Below are 20151 nucleotides of genomic sequence, written 5' to 3'. Positions count from 1 at the left end.
AATCATCCCAGCCAGGGCTTTGTCAAGCCTGACCGTAAAAACTTCTAAGGAAGGAGATTCTACCACCTCTCTAGGTAACGCATTCCAGCGTTTCACCACCCTCCTAGTGAAAAAGTTTTTCCTAATATCCAACCTAAATCTCCTCCACTGCAACTTGAGACCATTACTCCTTGTTCTGTCATCTGCTACCACTGAGAACAGTATAGAGCCATCCTCTTTGGAACCCCCTTTCAGGTAGTTGAAAGCAGCTATCAAATCCCCCCTCATTCTTCTCTTCCGTAGACTAAACATCCCCAGTTCCCTCAGCCTCTCCTCATAAGTTCCAGTCCCCTAATCATTTTTGTTGCCCTCCGCTGGACTCTTTCCAATTTTTCCACATCCTTCTTGTAGTGTGGGGCCCAAAACTGGACACAGTACCCCAGATGAGGCCTCACCAGTGTCGAATAGAGGGGAACAATCACGTCCCTCGATCTGCTGGTAATGCCCCTACTTATACAGCCCAAAATGCCATTGGCCTTCTTGTCAACAAGGGCACACTGTTGACTCATATCCAGCTTCTCGTCCACTGTAACCCCTAGGTCCTTTTCTGCAGAACTGCTGCCGAGCCATTCGGTCCCTAGTCTGTAGCGGTGCATTGGATTCTTCCGTCCTAAGTGCAGGACTCTGCACTTGTCCTTGTTGAACCTCATCAGATTTCTTTTGGCCCAATCCTCCAATTTGTCTAGGTCCCTCTGTATCCTATCCCTACCCTCCAGCATATTTACCTCTCCTCCCAGTTTAGTGTCATCTGCAAACTTGCTGAGGGTGCAATCCACACCATCCTCTAGATCATTTATGAAGATATTGAACAAAACCGGCCCGAGGACCGACCCTTGGGGCACTCCGCTTGATACCGGCTTCCAACTAGACATGGAGCCATTGATCACTACCCGTTGAGCCTGACAATCTAGCCGGCTTTCTATCCACCTTATAGTCCATTCATCCAGCCCACACTTCTTTAACTTGCTGGCAAGAATACTGTGGGAGACAGTGTCAAAAGCTTTGCTAAAGTCAAGGAACAACACGTCCACTGCTTTCCCTTAATCCACAGAACCAGTTATCTTGTCATAGAAGGCAATTAGATTAGTCAGGCATGACTTGCCCTTGGTGAATCCATGCTGACTGTTCCTGATCACCTTCCTCTCCTCTAAGTGCTTCAGAATTGATTCCTTGAGGACCTGCTCCATGATTTTTTCCAGGGACTGAGGTGAGGCTAACTGGCCTGTAGTTCCCAGGATCCTCCTTCCCTTTTTTAAAGATGGGCACTACATTAGCCTTTTTCCAGTCGTCCGGGACTTCCCCCGATGGCCATGAGTTTTCAAAGATAATGGTCAATGGCTCTGCAATCACATCCGCCAACTCCTTTAGCACTCTCGGATGCAGCTCATCCAGCTTTTCTAAATAGTCCCAAACCACTTCTTTCTCCACAGAAGGCTGGTCGTCACCTCCCCATGCTGTGCTGCCCAGTGCAGTAGTCCGGGAGCTGACCTTGTTCGTGAAGACAGAGGCAAAAAAAGCACTGAGTACATTAGCTTTTTCCACATCCTCTGTCACTAGGTTGCCTACCTCAATCAGTAAGGGATCCACGCTTTCCTTGACTTTCTTCTTGTTGCTAACATACCTGAAGAAACCCTTCTTGTTACTCTTAACATCTCTTGCTAGCTGCAACTCCAGGTGTGATTTGGCCTTCCTGATTTCACTCCTGCATGCCCGAGCAATATTTTTATACTCATCCCTGGTCATTTGTTCAATCTTCCACTTCTTGTAAACTGCGCAGCCGTCCGGTGCTCCTCCTGAGCCCTCCTCCCGCATTCGCCGCACTCTTGCACCGCCCACCTGCTGAGGCTGCAGGTGAGCCTCCCTTCCTGCTCTTCCCTGTCCCCGCAGTGCAGCCCCCTCCTGCGCTGGCAGCGCGGTACACTGAGGCTGCGGGGGAGGGGGGATAGAAGGGAAGGGGCCAGGGACTAGCCTCCCTGGCCAGGAGCTCAAGGGCTGGGCAGGACGGGCCCGCAGGCTGTAGTTTGCCCACCTCTGTCTTAGATCCTCCTATGGAAGAAACTACAGCAGTGCACAATGTGTTAATCACTGTGCTGATTGGTTTGGGGGCAGTCACAAAGGTTTTCAAGTAGGGTTGGGTGAACTGGTTTGGATTAAACCAGAGCCCCTCTGCATCAAACCCAGACTAACCCATTTTTTTGAGGTTTAAATAAGTTCTGATGACTCTTCCATGGAATGTTACTTAGAAAATGCATTCTCTCCTGACTAGTCCTTTGCACTGAATTTAGCAACGAGTTCAGAGCAGAATCAGAGGAACACATTCTGGGTTGATTGGAATGATGAGCCGTTTCAGTGCTGTCTGGAGTTGACGCAAACAGATGAATTCTGTGTGAATGCATGCAAGTCTAGTGAATGGAGGGGCTTTCATGGGTATGTCCACTGAAGTTCAGAAATCCCCAATAAGCAGCTCGCTGCAGAGCTAGGTAGCAGGTTCTGTTTCTTGCTCTGTGGTTCTGCATGAGGAACAGACCCCAACAAATGACCTTGGTAACTCAAGCCTGCTCCCTGAGTTAAATAAACCATTTGCAGTTTTGATTCAACTCCCTGCTCTGTTGTCTTAGAGAATGATTCTCATACAGAGGCACAACTCTTGAGTATTAGTATTAAATTTTAAACTATTATGTTTTTATGGGCCTAATTCTCATTTTCACTAATGCCCTTTTGCACCACTCTCCTTTATATCACTTTAAGGCCCCTTTCCACGCCAGAGTAGTTCAAAGGGTCCTGAGTGTAAATGAGAACAGGCCCTTGTAGGTTTAGTATTTTTTGTACCATGTTTGCTAACTACTCAGGATATTATCCCTATTTGTTACTGCTTTGATCCATTCATTTAAACTTCGTCCATTTTATTTTCCTGCATCTGCAAGCCACAGACCACACCCTTATGGTGTTATTTTTCCCTCCAATTCACATGAACAAAATAAATATTCATTCGCTCATGTCTCTGATGTATGGGCTGGGTGTGGTGGGTTTTTTCCCAGTGGATTGGTTTTCTGTCCCTGCATGCCTGACTGCGCTCCTGTAAGAATATAATATTCATATAATTGCTTCAAATGAATCCTACTGGGAGAGGCGTTAGAGAGGTAGTATAGTGTAATACCTGAAACTGCTCATCAAGGATGGCTGAACATAATAACAAGCCGTTCTGCAGACTGTGATTTGAAAACAACATGAAAACAAAATCTGAGTTGGGGTTACTCTTCCGTTTTTCTACAGATCACATTTTCCCTTGTCATGTTTTGCCACTTTGTTTTCATTTTCTGCTGCCATGATGTCGCAGATTACAAAACAAAATTCCAGAGGCATTTTACTGTTTTCCAGATCAAAAGCATTAGTGTGAACTATTGGTTCAAGCAGAGATCTGATTTATGATACAGTATGTGTAGTCTGTTCATTGACTTAAATCTAAACCAAGAAAAGAAACACTGAGGCATCTGCTCACCCATTCCTAGAAATGCTCGTCTCTAGGAGAGCTTTGGCCTCAGTTGTTTTTCAGGCCTATAGTGTAATATCTTTGACTGGACCAACGTCTCTTGGTGAGAGAGACAAGCTTTTGAGCCACGCAGACCTGAAGAAGAGCTCTGTGTGGCTCAGAAGCTTGTCTCTCTCACCAACAGAAGTTGATCCAATAATATATATTCCCTCCCCCACCTTCTCTTTCTCACGTGATAGACTGTCTGTTTGCTCCTCACCCAAAAATATACACAGAGGCTTATCCAAAACCCTCTGAAATCAAATGAGAGACTTTCCAATGACTCCAGTAGGCTTTGGGTCAGGCCTACAGTAGAAATCAAGAAATTCTTGTCTCCAATACTCCACTCAAAAGGTTTGTTGAGATATATTTATAATCACTTCTAAGGCATTTATCTTAGCAGCATGTATGCACTGGGCTTTGTACCTAAAATTGTAGGGGATGATCTAATATGTTTTTTGCAATCTGGAACAAAAAGACCAAAGTAAGGGAAGTTTGTTTTTCATGGCGTGGGATGTAAGGAGGTTTTGGAAGTTGGAGGTGGAGTCAGGGATCAGGTTAGAGCGGTTCATCAGTAGGGCCTAGATACTTGGGCCCAGAGTATAAATAGGTCAACAGTAGTCACATGACAGGACTGTTTTCTTCCATCTCTCTCTCACCCACTGCACATTTCATACTAAATACTACTAAAGATGGCTAAACTGATGTATCAGACTCTCTCTTTCTCTTGCAGCAAGACTATCTTGGGAAGCAAGTCTCGGGCTATCTCCAAGAACAATAGCTGCTTGTAAGGCATTCAATGAAGTCAGAATAGCTTGAGGCTGCAAGTAACATAATCACTTTTTGTGCTTGTATAGCGTTTCATTTTCAAAATGATCTGAGTGTGAGACAGTGAGTAACAAGATTTTTTCAAATGTCTTTAGCAGGATTTTACTCCAAATACTAACTTTTGCCATCACAGACATTTTCTTGTTATCGCTAAAAAATAAAAACCATGCATTTGATGGTCCAGATTCTTCTTCCAATTATGCCATTATAAATCTGGAGAAATTCCATTGATTTAAGTAGAGTTATTCTAGATATACATTGTTGTGCTCAGAATTTAGCCCCATATCTGTTTTTCATTATTAGGCAAGGAAAGATGCTTAAAGGAACATCAACTCAAAAATTGTACTCTTTCTGAAAAGTTTGTACCAGCTGTTGTTACAAGTAACATCTAAAATGCCTAAAACTAAACCAGGTTTATGACAAAGCATTACTTTTCTCTGTTTTTTCAGTTGGTTACTTTGTATACTTGACAGCACTGTCAGTCATTTTTCCTTGTCTGTCTGTGTAGATCAGAATGTTTGTTTGTTTTTAAAAATCACACACATCGATTGGCATGGGACTCGGGTAGGTATAGTACATAGAATTTTTTATGTATTTTTTAAACGGACTAGATTTCAAGTTAATGGTGTGTCTTAAACAAGAACTTTGATATTGTAATAACAAATTGGAATATACTTACAGTAGCAGGGAAATTAATGTATGAACAGATTCTATAGGTTCTATTATGGGTGCTATTGTCAAGAATTATCATGGACATTGGATTAGACTTGGGGGAACAGAAAAGTCTGAGGAGCTGTGTAAATAGGCAACAGAATTCAGACACTATCTAAATAGACACCACAAGTGTCATGCTGTGATGCATCAGTATATAGGAGTTTGCATTGCAATGTGCTGTTGTAATGGCATACTGGCAGTGTATATCACAGTGATATCAATGCAATCCAAATGTGAGCCCATCTGCCAATGGCAGACCTGAAGTGTCTGGCATCTGGAAATAAAAACATGCACCGCATGCTTCGACGTGTCATAGTCACAAGAAATTTTTGCTGATGAGCAGCAGACTGCAAATCTGTAGGTATAAAATTCAAGATGGCTCTGTTGCAATTTTTATTTTAAAAGAGTTTGGTTACAAAATGGGCTAAATAAGGAATCATAATGGGAACACACAGGCCTTTAATCTCATTTACAACAAATTCCCCTTTACACTGCCAGGTCAATTTTAAAGGGGCCTTAGTGTAAATGAAAATTAGGCCATTATATTTAAAATGCATTTTGTTACCTTTACAGATGTGACAGCATGTTTCATTATGACTGCAGAGTTCTTAGCCTAGACTGGGAAATGAAAACGTGTCGCCATTCCTCATCCAGGTTAGGATGATATCCCTAAATATACTGTGTTCCTCTTGATGTGGTGTACAGAAGCACAATGAACTCTAAATCAAAGTTATTCTGTGTTGCTTGTGCTTACCTTACATATTGTATATTGCTTTTTGCTGGAAACTACTGCTTTTGTTTTATTAAGCTATGTTGTTAACAGGCCATAATGTAGTAAATTACACTTACTGGAGGGTGTTTTCAACATTCATCTAGACAGGAATAATTTATGATCATCCAAATCACATAAAACTGGTGTGGGGGAGGGAGGTGAGAATGTATTTTTCCCCAGTTACTGCTGTCTGTCTGTAACATAGCCCACTGCAGTGTTAGTCAATTCCCTCAGCAGTGGGTGCCCTCACTAACACACTCAGAAGGAGTCTGCAGGCAGGAAAGAGCACATTTGATTGCAGGGTCAGGTGACTAAAGTTAGGTCATTTAAATCAGCAGTCTGGGATTTGGTTTTGGTTTTCCCCTCCCTTGCTCCTGCTCACTAATGGTTTTAATTGTAGCTGTCAACAGCAACCGCAGATCCTATGGTATGTCTAAGTGTATGCACTTGGCGAGTTTGCCACCCACCAGCTTCTGTAAGGCTCCAGTAAAGATGTGCCTGGATACTGTGTTCTACACGGCTTCCTTCTTTTCAGTTTAAATACAAAGCACTGTGCCAGCCCACTGACACTGGATTACTTGCTTTTGAAATATGCCTTTATAGTTTTATTATGATGCAGTGGCTACCTGAGCCATGTTGAATGTGCTTGTTTCTGTTTCATTGTTCTTTATGCTCCCTTAGAGCCAACATATCTGACTTTGTTACACCACTCGTTGCACTTTTATAACACCTTGGACCAGCTTTTCAAGTGTCCCTGTTACCCAGAACCCAACCACGCCCTTTTTCCCTGAAGCAGCATCCTTGTCAGCCTTTCTGCCTGTTCCCTACACCACCCTCAGTGTAATTCCTCTTCCCACTGCTGCCACGACCTTCCCAGATGCTAAACCACATTTGGTATTTCATACTGCCCATACAGATACTACTGCACCACAAATTCTGAATGTAGCCCATAGAATAGATGCACCACCATCATGGCTGCCCTTTTTGTGTGTGTGAATGCACAAGTGCAGGGAAAGGTCTCTCTTAAGCCTCCGCACCATTCCTGCACACTTATAGTGAAGTAGTCGGGATCTAGTCCCAAGTCTCTCAGAACAAATTCAGATTAATTCTTTTAAACCCCCCATTTCAACCCTTTAGGTTTCTATTTTCTTGTTTCTGTTTCCAGCTGCCAACTTAACAGGGGTGTTGCAGCTGGTGATGTGCTAGGGGATGTGATGTGATTCATAATGCTGACATCACACACCATCCTTAAACAAGTGCTTGAAGAGTAACGCATGCTTCCTAAGCTTGAAATACCAACTTCATTTTGTTTGGCTCTGGAGGTGTATTTTTTTTCCAAACTCTTTTCAAGTACATTAGAAGTAAGATGATAATCACAGGCCTAGATCCTCCAGTGTAATGTAACCCTAAGTCTGGTTTAAATGGCCATGGGAGGTGCGTGGGCATCTTCTGATAGCATAGAGATGGCACAGAAAATCCTATCCTACCTTCCCCACCACTTCTACTGGTGTAAGTGTTGTGGCCAGGAATCAATATATCCTGCCAATCCCCACTTGTTGTTTCAGTCCCTTTGAGTCATTTGCAACTGCAGGCTTCTCTAAATTATGCCAGAGGACTGGACCACACACAGTCAATCCAGGATGAGGGAACTGCACAGGCTACCCTCTGTGCTGTGCACTCTTCAACCATAGCCCAGGCTCTGGGCCAGTCTGTATTCCCACATAAAGCGTTCCATACATTCCTTGTCCAGAGTGTGCTCACCTGACCATGAATTTGTGAATAGCCTTCAGTGCTCCTGCAGTTCAGCAATCAAGATGAAGTTTGATTGAAGGTGCAGCATTGTGGATGGGAGACATGTTCTCATTGCCCCAAAAGCCACAAAAACTCTTGCCACAGGAGTTAGCCTTGAAGTGAGGTATACATTCCAGGGTTCTGCTCATATTGTATCTCATTACCTAATGTAGTTCTTTATCTATTTGATTATACATACATCAGGTAATGAAAATTTACTGCTCACGGCAGGAAGTCCAACCAGAAATGGCTTCTTACAACTAGTCTAGGGGTGAAAAGTGTATACTTGGGAATCCAAAATGAAAGCACATATTTGACCTCACTCCAAAAATATTATTTTACTGAAAGAAAATTGTCCAAATTTAATCAAATAAAATGTTTCTATATCAGCCTCTTTTTTTTCTAATATGTTGTCATTTTAGGAGCTAATCTCTCTCTCCCACTACCCCATGCCTCAAGACACAGGTCACTTCAGCGTGTTATCTAAGAGAGAGAGAGTACATAGCTAAATTCCCAGGTTGTGGCATTTTTTTGTTGGTAGGGTATTCACTGCTATGCTAATCAACTGGTGATTGGCTTCCTTCTAAAATACGATCTGAACCCATCCTGAACACAAAAGACATTTTATTCTTCTCCAGGGAAGGAAGTGCTAGTTCATGTGTTGATATTCTAGCACAGTAAGCCAAAAATTTGACTCACTCGATATAGCTACAGACCTCTGTAGAGACTCTCTGCCTCCATTTTCATGGCAGCTGCATAATACTAGTATTTCATATCTGAGCACTTCCACTGGAACCATCTGATCCTAGAGTTGAAATAATTGATACTACTGGAGCCAGATATGTTGCTTTCCTTGGACATTGCTGCACCTCATTTTCTTTTGCGGTAGGGAAATACGAGCTTTGATGTTACTTAATAGTCATCTTGTCAGGAAATACTATGCAAGCGAAGAGGTCACATGGCCTAGCATTTAGAGCACAGGATTGAAAGAGATGAGCATCTTTAGTGCTAATAAAGTCAGAATTCACTGTGAGACCTCAAGCAAGTCACTTGAAAGCCTTGTGCCAGAGTCAGATTAGGCAAAATTGGAGAAAATCAATGGTGTGCTGGACCTGACCTTTCCAGGGTAAAAAATTCTAATTAATTAATTAATTGTACATTCCCAAAAAAGCTGTCTGAGGGTAAAGCTACCTTTTATTAAACATAGTAAGGGATTCAAAAGCAATGGGTTGCCATTTCTATAAAATCTCACAAACACCCTTTCCTTAAAAGACAATTCTCGCAAGTATGCAGTGTTGTCATAGCCACTTCAGGTCCCAGGATATTAGGAAGACAAGGAGGGGGAGGTAATGCCTTTTATTGGACCAACTTCTGTTGGTGAGAGAGTGGCTTGAAAGTTTGTCTCTCTCACCAGCAGAAGTTGGTCCAATAAAAGATAGTTCTCACAAGAACATTCAAACACGTTGGCTCTCAAGGACAGCCTCACAGAGGAAAAGCCCTGAGAATGGAATTGTCACCATCTGCTGTGCCATGCTTTCTAAATGAATCATTTTGAGACCCAAGACCTATAGAGCAGTTTAACTCATGTATTTGTTTTTTACCACCTTTGCTGATTATTGAAGAGCGCTGGATTTACATGATGGTATGCTCTGTTCCTGGTTCAATTTTTCCTGCTGATACTGCAGGTATGTCGTACGTAGTCACCCACACATTGCTGCTGACCTGCCTTAGAGGTCTTGTGGGGATAAATGGAAGTGCACTAAGACGGCAACAGCCCTTCCTTTTAGACCAAACACAGACAGTTTGATAAGCATCTGCACTTCAGCCACCTGAGCTCTCAGCTGCTGGGATCCTTTTCCTCCTCTTAGTCAACATTCACTTAAAATGACTAGGATGGAATGTTAGATGCCAGGGTCTCAGTTGCCAGCAGTACACGGGTAATGCACAGCTGTGCATGTCCTTCTTAGCAGGTGCAGAAATAACCACCTCCCAGCTATCGCAGTGTCTATGTGAAAGCAGAACATGTGTGAAGAACAGCTGACTGAATCCCAGAAGTAAAGAGGCGATGCCAATGGGAAAAGCTATCACCGGTGGTTGCTGAGGAGTCAAATCACAGGTCATCAACGGGGTGCACCGTTTGGGGGTCTTTCTGAACTCCTTGCTGATCTTAAAGAGCAAAATAGCAACAGCCACTAGAAATGTTGTCATCCACTTGCAGCTGGACAGGAGACTGCATCCTGTTCTGATAGACATGGTGTGAGTCACACTTTCACAACTGCCTGACTCAACCATTGGAATGTCCTGCATCTTGGAATGAATTTACAAGCTATGGCAGGGAATCTCTGTCTGGTCCAGAATGCTGCTAAACAACAATTATAGGCAAGAGCACAAGACCATTAGAATACCACTGAGTACCACCACTCTCTACTGCAGTGGTTCCCAAAACTGTGATCTCTGGACCACAGAGCCTTTGTTATTTGTCCACCAAGCCCTGGTCTACACTAGGACTTTAGGTCAAATTTAGCAGCATTAAATTGATGTAAACCTTCACCTGTCCACACGACGAAGCCCTTATTTTCGACTTAAAGGGCTTTTAAAATCTATTTCCTTACTCCACCCCTGACAAGTGGATTAGCGCTTAAATCGGCCTTGCCAGGTCGAATTTGGGGTACTGTGGACACAATTCGACGGTATTGGCCTCCAGGAGCTATCCCAGAGTGCTCCATTGTGACCGCTCTGGACAGCACTCTCAACTCAGATGCACTGGCCAGGTAGACAGGAAAAGAACCGCAAACTTTTGAATCTCATTTCTGGAGACTGTGGGAACTGTGGGATAGCTACCCACAGTGCAACACTCCGGAAGTCGACGCTTGCCTCGGTACTGTGGAAGCACTCCGCCGAGTTAATGCACTTAGAGCATGTTCTGTGGGGACACGCACACTTGAATATATAAAAACGACTTCTATAAATTCGACCTAATTTCGTAGTGTAGACATACCCTAAAACACACACATAACCTTGTTGTCTGCTCTAAACAAGCAGCAATCTGTTCCCTGTCATTAAATGAAGTAAGTAAATATAGGAAGCTTTTTATTGATTTGATTAAAAAAATATTAGTGAATGATCCAGCAGACACCTCTCATGCCATTTGCAGGACTTTCCAAAGCAATTTAAGATGCTCTACCCCGCATTTTCGCGCTCTTCTTATTGTAAGTTACTGAGCACTAGTGTATACATAACTGAAACACGGTTAAAATAAGGCAAATCGAACAATGTTTTGTCATTCGTTAGCTGGTCACACATTGCTGGGTCTCCTCATTTACAAAGTTCAAGAATCCCTGATCTTTGCTGGATGGAATGTCAAACCTTCTCAAGCGTTTGAACTTGTTGTACTCTAGCAACTAGACTCCGAAGAGGATAAAAGATTGAATGGTAGCAAATTTAAAGGGGATTCTCCTTTGCTGCAAAAAGTAGACATACTTTTGGAGCAGAAGTTCTCTCTCTCCATTGATAATCAGGAAATCCATGGGACCACTGAATAATTAAAATAGGCAAAAAGGTATTGAAATTTGCATATCACCTTTCAGAAGATTTCCATAAGCTAGCTTCAGTGAATCACAGCTCATTTATAGTATTTTTTTATAAGCAAATCAACACACCACTGAGGCACGTGGGACACTGCAAATTACATAAATCCACCCACGCTGCCGCTGCCATCAAAATACAAGTTCCTTATTACTGTTGCATGAAAACAAAGTTTGCAAAGCCTTCCTCTAGTCATTGAATCCTCAGCCCATTATTGTAGTAGGCCAGCTAATAAGAGATCCATAAATGGGTCAAGGAAAAATCCTCTTATACAAGCACTGAGCATGTTAGCTCCAGTCTGCTATTTCCTCCCCTCCTCCATTATGTGTAGTTAAGAAAATGCTTCATCTGATAAAACTGGAAAAGGTCAGAATATTTGGCTTAATATTTTATTGGAAGAATAAGCAGCTCTATTTGCTAGAGTGCCAGAGAGACTGATCCTATGGTTTGCACCTAGGACCTGAAGCAATAAATTCCTGAGGTGTAATGCTTGCACTGACAATTACTCCTTCTGTGACCTTGGGCAAATTGCTTAACCTTTCTACTTGTTTCCCCAATTGTGAAATGGGGAACACTGCCTTGCAGGGATGCTGTAGAGTTAATTATTCAATATCTGTGATTAGGAATGTTCTCTTATTGTGGGCAACTGGTGGACCTGCTTGCTCCTTAGAGTGTCAGGCTGCATGTCAAGTTACTTATTGTGTGTTTATCTGTGTCTAATGCAGCTGATTTTAAATGTTAAAATTCTGGTGGAGAAACCCCAGACAACAGTGTTCTTTTAATCTCCACTGGAGGCCACACAGCATGTTAGGGTCAGGAACTGGAAATCTGTCCCTCTGCTTACGTTCTGATAGAAGAAAACTTAAGAAGTGCAGGAGACTACTGATCTAAGTGAATAAACCAAAGACACCCCTGTCATAAATATAAAGGGAAGGGTAAACACCTTTAAAATCCCTCCTGGCCAGAGGAAAAACCCTTTCACCTGTAAAGGGTTAAGAAGCTAGGATAACCTCGCTGGCACCTGACCAAAATGGCCAATGAGGAGACAAGATACTTTCAAAGCTGGAGGGGGTGAGAAACAAAGGGTTCTCTCTGTCTGTGTGTTGCTTTTGCCGGGACCAGAGCAGGAATGCAGGTCAGAACTCCTGTAAAGGGCTAATAAGCAATCCAGTTAGATATGCATTAGAGTCTGTTTTGTTTAAATGGCTGATAAAATAAGTTGTGCTGAATGAAATGTATATTCCTGTTTTTGTGTCTTTTTGTAACTTAAGGTTTTGCCTAGAGGGATTCTCTGTTTTGAATCGGATTACCCTGTAAGGTATTTACCATCCTGATTTTACAAAGGTGATTCTTTTACTTTTTCTTCAATTAAAATTCTTCTTTTAAGAACCTGATTGTTTGTTTTTTCATTGTTCTTAAGATCCAAGGGTTTGGGTCTGTGTTCACCTATGCAAATTGGTGAGGATTTTTATCAAGTCTTCCCCAGGAAAGGGGGTGTAGGGTTTGGGAGGATTTTGGAGGGAAAGACGTTTCCAAGCGGGCTCTTTCCCTGTTATATATTTGTTAGACGCTTGGTGGTGGCAGCAATAAAGTCCAGGGGCAAAAGGTAAAATAGTTTGTACCTTGGGGAAGTTTTAACCTAAGCTGGTAAAAATAAGCTTTGGGGGGTTTTCATGCAGGTCCCCACATCTGTACCCTAGAGTTCAGAGTGAGGAAGGAACCTTGACATGGTGGCAGAGCGGTGGGATTAACTTGAAATCATTTTGAGATCAATTTGAGATTTTTTTGAACCAGAAGCACAGATTTTAAAAAGGAAATTCTTTTTTTTCCTTTGGGCTGCTGGAAAGCAGGTTTTAAACTGAAAGCAGTTAGAGGTTTGTTTTTTTTGTCTCTGCTTGGGGGCCAGAGCAGAGACAAAAGGTAGTTGTCTTTTGTGAGCTGGAGTTTTCTCTACCTAAAGGCAGGGTAGTTAACCTCCTCCAGGGAAATTCACAAGTCTTCACAGACCTGAAGAGGTTTTTTTAGCTAAGAGCAACTAGAGGGGTTTTCTATCTATTTGCCTGGAGACAAAGGTGTTAGGGGTTTTTTTTTAAAGATTTTTCTGCAGGCGGACAACCACTATCAGAGAACATAGGTATCCAGTTACAACACAGCCTATTTTTGTTTTGACAAGCCAAGTTTTTTGTTTGTTTTAGTTCTAACTCTCGGGTGTAAAGTTAGTTAAAAACAGAGGCAAACATGACAGAAACCAAGGAAACAGCCAAAGAGGCTGCCCACAGGAGAGCTATGGAGGAAAAGGAAAAAGCCCAAGAGGCTGCCCACAGGAGAGTTATGGAGACAAAGGAAAAAGAAATGGAGGAAAAGGAAAAGGAAAAAGAATGGAAGCATGCTGAGGAGGAAAGGGAGGCTGCCCACAAGAGAGCTATGGAAGCAAGGGAAAAAGAAATGGAGGAAAAGGAAAAAGAGAGGAAGCATGCTGAGGAGGAGAAGGAAAAAGAGAGGAAGCATGCATGCACTGGAGATGGAGAAGGCATGAATTTAATGCACGAATCAGTGTGGTGCAAAGTGACCTGAAGATATGATGCTATTAGGGCCCTACCAAATTCACAGCCATGAAAAACGCATCACGGACCATGAAATCTGATCTTTTGTGCTTTTATCCTATACTATACAGATTTCACGGGGGGAGACCAGTGTTTCTCAAACTGGGGGTCGTGATCCAAAAGGGAGTTGGGGGGGTGTGTGTGTCAAAGGTTATTTTAGGGGGGATCGTGGTATTACCACCCTTACTTTTGTGCTGCCTTCAGAGCTGGCTGACCGGAGAGCGGTGGCTGTTGTAGTAAGGGTGGCTATACTGTACCATGCCATCCTTACCGCTGTGCTGCTGCTGGCGGTGGATCTGCCTTCAGAGCTGGGCTCCTGGCCAGCAGGTGCCGCTCTCTGGCCACCCACAGCTGCCTGCAGCAGTACAGAAGTAAGGGTAGCAGCACTGCAACCCTCCCTACAATAACCTTGCAACCCACCCCCAACTCCTTTTTTGGGTCAGGACCCCTACAGTTACACCAGATTTAAATAGTTGAAATCATGAAATTTGCTATTTTTAAAATCCTATGAGTATGAAATTGACCAAAACGGACCGTGAATTTGTTAGGGCCCTAGATGTTATTAACTGTGACTCCATATTGAGTAGCACATAGAAAAATAGAAATATAAAGCAGCAAGTGGGCCTTAAAGATCCCTGCATTACTGGGGTTCACATGTGCCTATTACAGTACCTATGGCAGGAGTATTTAAAACCCCTGCAAGAATGAAAAACAGCAAAAGGCAGACAGGGCTTGCACAGAATTTCCTGGTCTTGCTACTGCCTGAATTAAAGCTGCATCACCACTCACTAGACATTAATTAAGAAGTAGCTCCTTTACTGGTTAGGAAATGACTACCTTCCTACTGAGCGCTGCAGAACTCAGGATGCATCTTGCATCCCTAAATTTTGCTGTTCTGAAGAGCTGGATGTCAGACTGCTTATAGCAAGATCGTACTAACAGTGGCTGGGGAAGGGAGGCAGATGTTGGAATGGGTAAGCCAGAAAAACATCTAGTAGTATGCTTTAAGCTCTGCAAATATATGCAGTATGTGTCAGCTGGAAAAAAAAATGAGAACAAGAGCTTGTTTTCTTCATAGATTTAGGGGCTTATGTCTCAGGTTTCTAAAGAAAATGATGTCTTAGACTGGTGAATTTACATATCATAGAAAATCTCCCAATATATGGCATGCTGGATTACCCCTTTGCAAATGCACTGCAGGCTACTCTGTTCTGATGGGACCGAGAAGAACATTACTTTGTTTTGAAATTCTTCTTAAGATTCTGTTGAGTCTTCAGCAGCTCTTCTCTGCCATCTTATCTCCATCCACAACCTCATCACAAAGGTCATCTGATCTGATTGTTCCTTGGGACCTCCCATACCAAATTAAAAGACTAGATTCAGCCTTTGTTGCAAATTGGCACAACTCTGTTGAAGTCATCCAAGCTTAAACCAGGGCTGCATTTGAGTATTCAACTGCTTAGGGTATCTGATAAACTGGTAACAGTTCTTTGGACAATGCATTAACAGATCTACCAGTTTTTCAAAATAACTTTGCCCACCAGCCCATACACTGCACAGAGGGAAAGAAAGGCAAGAAGAACTGAAGATCGTGAGGGAGGTGCAAACATCTAATCATCTCACATCTGAATTGCTGTTAGTACTTGAATAAACCTATAGGAGACAATACAGGCAAATATTTAAAATATAAATAAACAGGAATGAGCAAAATTGATCTTTCATTCAGATCACTGACAAAACTCCCATTGACTTCAGTGGAAGTAGGACTGAGTCCCAAAATAAGAGCAGACTTCAACCATCACCCAAACTTGAACCAAAAGTTTTCTGTTTCAGAACAGTTCAGGTACCTTTTTCCTAGTTTCTTTTCCATGTTCACAGGCTCTGCATTTTTCAGCTAAGACTGGAAACAGACATGCTGCAGTACTGTATAAAGAGAAAGGATCTTCTCCTAGGATTTCTAACTGGAGCAGAAGTAGGAAGTACTGGAAATCTTGCAAGAAACCTTGTTCTTGCAAGTTTTCCAGCCCAGTTTTGCAGACTCAAGGCGTTTAGAGAGTTAAATGAAATCTGGATAACCATCCAAACTTTTGGGTTTGCCCATCACTAAAAATAACACTGACTGGAGGGTGCTGACTTGAGCCAAGCCTCCAAACATTTTGAGGTTCACCCATCCCTGACTGAAGTGGTCATTATAATCTGGCAGGGAATGTCATCTGGATTCTAAATTGTGTTTAGTTATTTTAGTTAAATCAACTTCTCATCTTGCCAAGGCCCTAGTGCGGGACAAAGAGAAGCTATGTTGCAGCCGAAATAGAAGTTCCAATTCCTGAGGAAGCATTTTCTATGTAAAGAATATAACACTACATTTATCTAGGGAAACTTATATGTAGCTAAGCAACAGTTAAGAGGTACAATCACGGGTGTAGAGTCAAAATAAAAAAAAAATAAAAAAAAAAACCCTCACCAAACCCAGCCATAATTTTTAGTTACCTCCCACTCATGCTCACCCACACCCCCAAGGACCATGTCAGAGTTCCCAACTGCTGTGCAGGGGCTGTTAACAATTAGGAATACAATTACACTGTAAAAGCATGGTTGAAAATGTCACTTAACATGCTCCATCTGGGTCAGTGCCACATTACATGACATGCCCCTGCTATTTATACAATGCCATGGGGCTATATAATTCTTTATAAAGCACATGGGGCCCGATCAAAGTCCATGGAAGACAATAGGATTTGGATCAGGCCCAAAGAGAGGTCCCTGTCCTAAGGAGCTTACAGTATAAATGGTACAGATACAGTACATATAACTAACTGCAAGGGTGGTAGCAGTCAGAGATGTAGTGATCAGCAATGCTAGGCTTGGCAAAACATTCATTTGCAGTGAGATCTGAATGTGGCAAAGGGGGAGGTGCAGTGCACAAGAAGTAGGAAGTTATTAGAAAAGTAGGGGGGAAACAGAGAATAGGAGGTGGGAACAAAGAGAACATTGAATGGAGAAGATGGAGCAAAGTGTAATATCATGAGGGAGTGTTGCATTTATTGTGTGATGCAGCACAGTGAATAAATTAAGGCTGAAGATTAAATACATGTTACCTGTCTTTAAGCAGGTGGAAGAGGAGATTCACAGACAGAGGTGGGTTGTCGGCAAATCTTACTATTTTTGTCCTCTACCTGCATGAGACAGTGATGGATTATCTAATAATTCCTTTAATATGAATTTATGACCCATCCAGTGATATTTAAAGGACTCAATGGCGCATTTAATAACCAAACGTTCTTCCTGATTAGTGCTCATTTGATCTCTTGAGAAAAAAGCTCCTCCAGACTCTCCTATAAAAACTGAATGTCCTTGTTCCCCTACGTGTAATGGTAGAGCACACTGCAACAGTACTGGCCTCAGAGGTGTCTGCAAAACAAATTCTGCCTGAGAATATGCACTGTGCACAATTTATGCCTTACACCATGTCTTTTTTAGTTTTGTAGAATTCCAAATTTTGACACTTTAAAGTCCTGCTGATTCATCCTTATTAGGGGATGATTTTTTTCCTTATTGAGATTTATCAAAAGTCTTTGAGTACTAATACAATAGGGCATACATTTGCAAAGGCGACCAGTGAATCCCATGCAAACTGCATTGTTTTTAGGAAGTGATACCAAAATTTAAAGGTTACAATAATAATGTATGACGAAGGTTGCCCTTTTCCCCTGTATGGGTTGTATTTTAACAAATCTAATACTAAAATACACTGGCCCAGATTCTCAGCTATGCCCAGTACATGCTGGACTCAGCAGAGCTGAAGTGAGGGGAGGATGCTAAAGAGCCATTTGTGGATCCCTGGTTCTAAACTGGACTCGGCCCCTATGGAGATTACTCTATGCCCATTGGCTATAACCCCCAAAAGGCCCCACCAGAACAGCACAAAGAAAGTAGAATGAATTAGTGAATCAGGCCCATTTTATTTTGAGGTGGCAGGAACAATCTGGCAACTGCAGTAGACTCTTAACTGATGAATGGCATTGGGCCACTTCCACATGTCTTTTCCTGGGTCTGTGACGTGATATAAATTTGTCCTACAACTTTCAGAGCAAAGATTTCTGTGTAGGCGGTATATAGAGGTCTTGAATTATCCAAGGATGAAGCCTGTTATCGAGGGTGGAATGTGAATACTACAAACAACAGCGCCAAATATCACTTTACAATTGGACAAGTCTGTATATGTGGACTTTAGACTCCCTTACAGCAGCAGAAGGTCTCTTGGTGATCTAAGGCTCCAAGTTGGAGACTCTTGGTGATACCCAATGCATAACAAGAATCCTTGTCTTATCAGAGTAAAATGATTATCCATTGATCACTCCATATCACATGGGTCGGAAGTGAATAGACTCATTATCAAGACATCTAGGAGAGGAATCGGTGACCATAGCAAAGGGACTGTTAGAAGTTTATCTATTTTTGTTGTGTATTGTTTGTAACTCCAGTAACTGGTAAAGAAGACCGAGAATGAAGAGTGAATTTATTAAGATGTTCTGAAAGTGTAGCATTTGCTTTGAAAGAATAGTATAGCGCAAAACTCTAATGAACTATAACCAGTTACTATGTTTCTGATTCATCTTTGAAAAGGAAAATTACAGTATAAATCTATTGTCATGACAAACATAATGAGGATGAAACATAGAGCAAAGAGTTGTGTTCTTATTGGAGTCTCAGGGAGAAGACTTTATCATCTTCTAAGCTGCTGTTCTCTTTGGGTGCTGCTAGAGTGTTAATGAGCCTGGTTCTGTGATTAGGTATTTTGGACAGCCATTAATAATCTTGTGAAGGTTTCTCTCTCCCACTCTAAAAACCTTAGATCTCAGCAATCACTTTTAAAAAAAGGCCTTAGGGGGGATCTTAGTCATCTTATCCCACTGCCATCCTTAATTTATGAGTAAACATGAAATGACTGCAGCTGCATCACAATGCATCATTTTTAATTTACTCTTGTAGTAGCTGTGAAGGCAGAATTTGCATCAGGAAGTAACAAGCTGATGAATGGTGGTAGTTTCTTTTCAGTTTAGTCCATGGAAACCGTCCCAACTTAATCACCACTAGAATGACAGGTGCAAATAAATCTTTGCTACTTAACAACCATATGTTCTGCTATAATATAGGCTACTGTGACTTAGGAGACAGGCTACTCAGTGAAGTGTAGCTTCCAGAGTTTCCTACAGATTATCCTGTCAAGGGTTTGGGGTATCTCTGACAGCCATCAAAGAAAGCAAGGAGTTTGATGCCCAGGGATCTGTGGAGGCCAGGACCAGCCACATGGAAACCCTTTGCCTATGTACAACTGGATTCTGCTCCCTCAAAAGAGAGGGTTCTATGGGTGGATACACTAACGTTGACAGGGTCAGCCTTAACTTACCCACTGCTCTTCTGCAGGGTTGGTGGGAGGAAAAATGCCTTCTTCATAACTCTTCCCCACATCCATGCCCCGGCCCGCCCCCAGGTTGTCTAACCCTGCTTCTGCCTTGGGATGAGGGAGAGTAGGGTGTTGTAGACACGTCTGGGCCAAGATTCACTAGATCCACATACACAGTAGTGTGTACAATATAGCCCATGGTCAGCATGCAACCAAACTGTGGGTGAAATAACTTTCTGGGAACTTTCTCAGTGTGATGCATGGGCAGATTGTTGCAGCATCCTTTTGTTGATATAACATCATCAAGCAGACCATCTATATAGTAGATATACTGTAGCCAAGATTCTACAGGCAACTGGTAGTGCAGTTAACTAAATAACCATTCTACGTCTGGGTTGATAGGCATCTCCATGTTCTGAGACATTGCTATCTTTGCAAGGTTAACTCTGACCTCTCACTAAAACTCCAGTTGCATGCAGAAGTTTCGAAACATCGATCAGCTTCATTCGAATCTGTCCAGCCACCATTGCATACCTTTTGTTTTTATCCTCCATAGGAGTCGCAAAACATTTGATGACCTTGCCTTCTTCCTTGGAAGGGATGTTAAGGGCCTTTGGGTTTTTCTTTTCTCTTCCTTTCTTCTTCAGAAAATCAACTTATTTTGAAAAACAAAAGTAAACAAGGCAACTGCAACATTGTCTCTGTGGATCCAAATCTAGTTTAGCTCAGCAAAGAGGCTCTTTTTCAATTAGATCATTCCATTAAACCTGTACTTGAATTTCAATACATTGTTATTTTGCCTTGATTTACCTTTAAGTTTATACCACTATGTTCATTTCTAAAGCTCATTCTTTACTGAATATAATAAAAACATTATGCAACT

General features: G+C 42.2%; 1 long non-coding RNA gene across 3 annotated transcripts in view; it reads left to right on the top strand.

The window, feature by feature from the left end:
- LOC311516126 overlaps positions 1-20151 on the top strand; it is a 275101-nt gene that overhangs the window by 77603 nt on the left and 177347 nt on the right. The window contains exon 3 of one of the 3 annotated variants that reach the window (XR_014710334.1): positions 5684-5764. The exons of the other annotated variants lie outside the window; for them this stretch is intronic. This is a non-coding gene — a long non-coding RNA (uncharacterized lncRNA). The remainder of the gene's footprint in view (positions 1-5683; positions 5765-20151) is intronic. 3 annotated transcript variants of the gene reach the window in all.

The sequence above is a fragment of the Lepidochelys olivacea genome (genome assembly GCF_965140295.1).
Source record: "Lepidochelys olivacea isolate rLepOli2 genome assembly, chromosome: 2".
Lineage (NCBI taxonomy): Eukaryota > Metazoa > Chordata > Testudines > Cheloniidae > Lepidochelys > Lepidochelys olivacea.
This window is presented reverse-complemented; position numbering and strand designations above follow the sequence as displayed.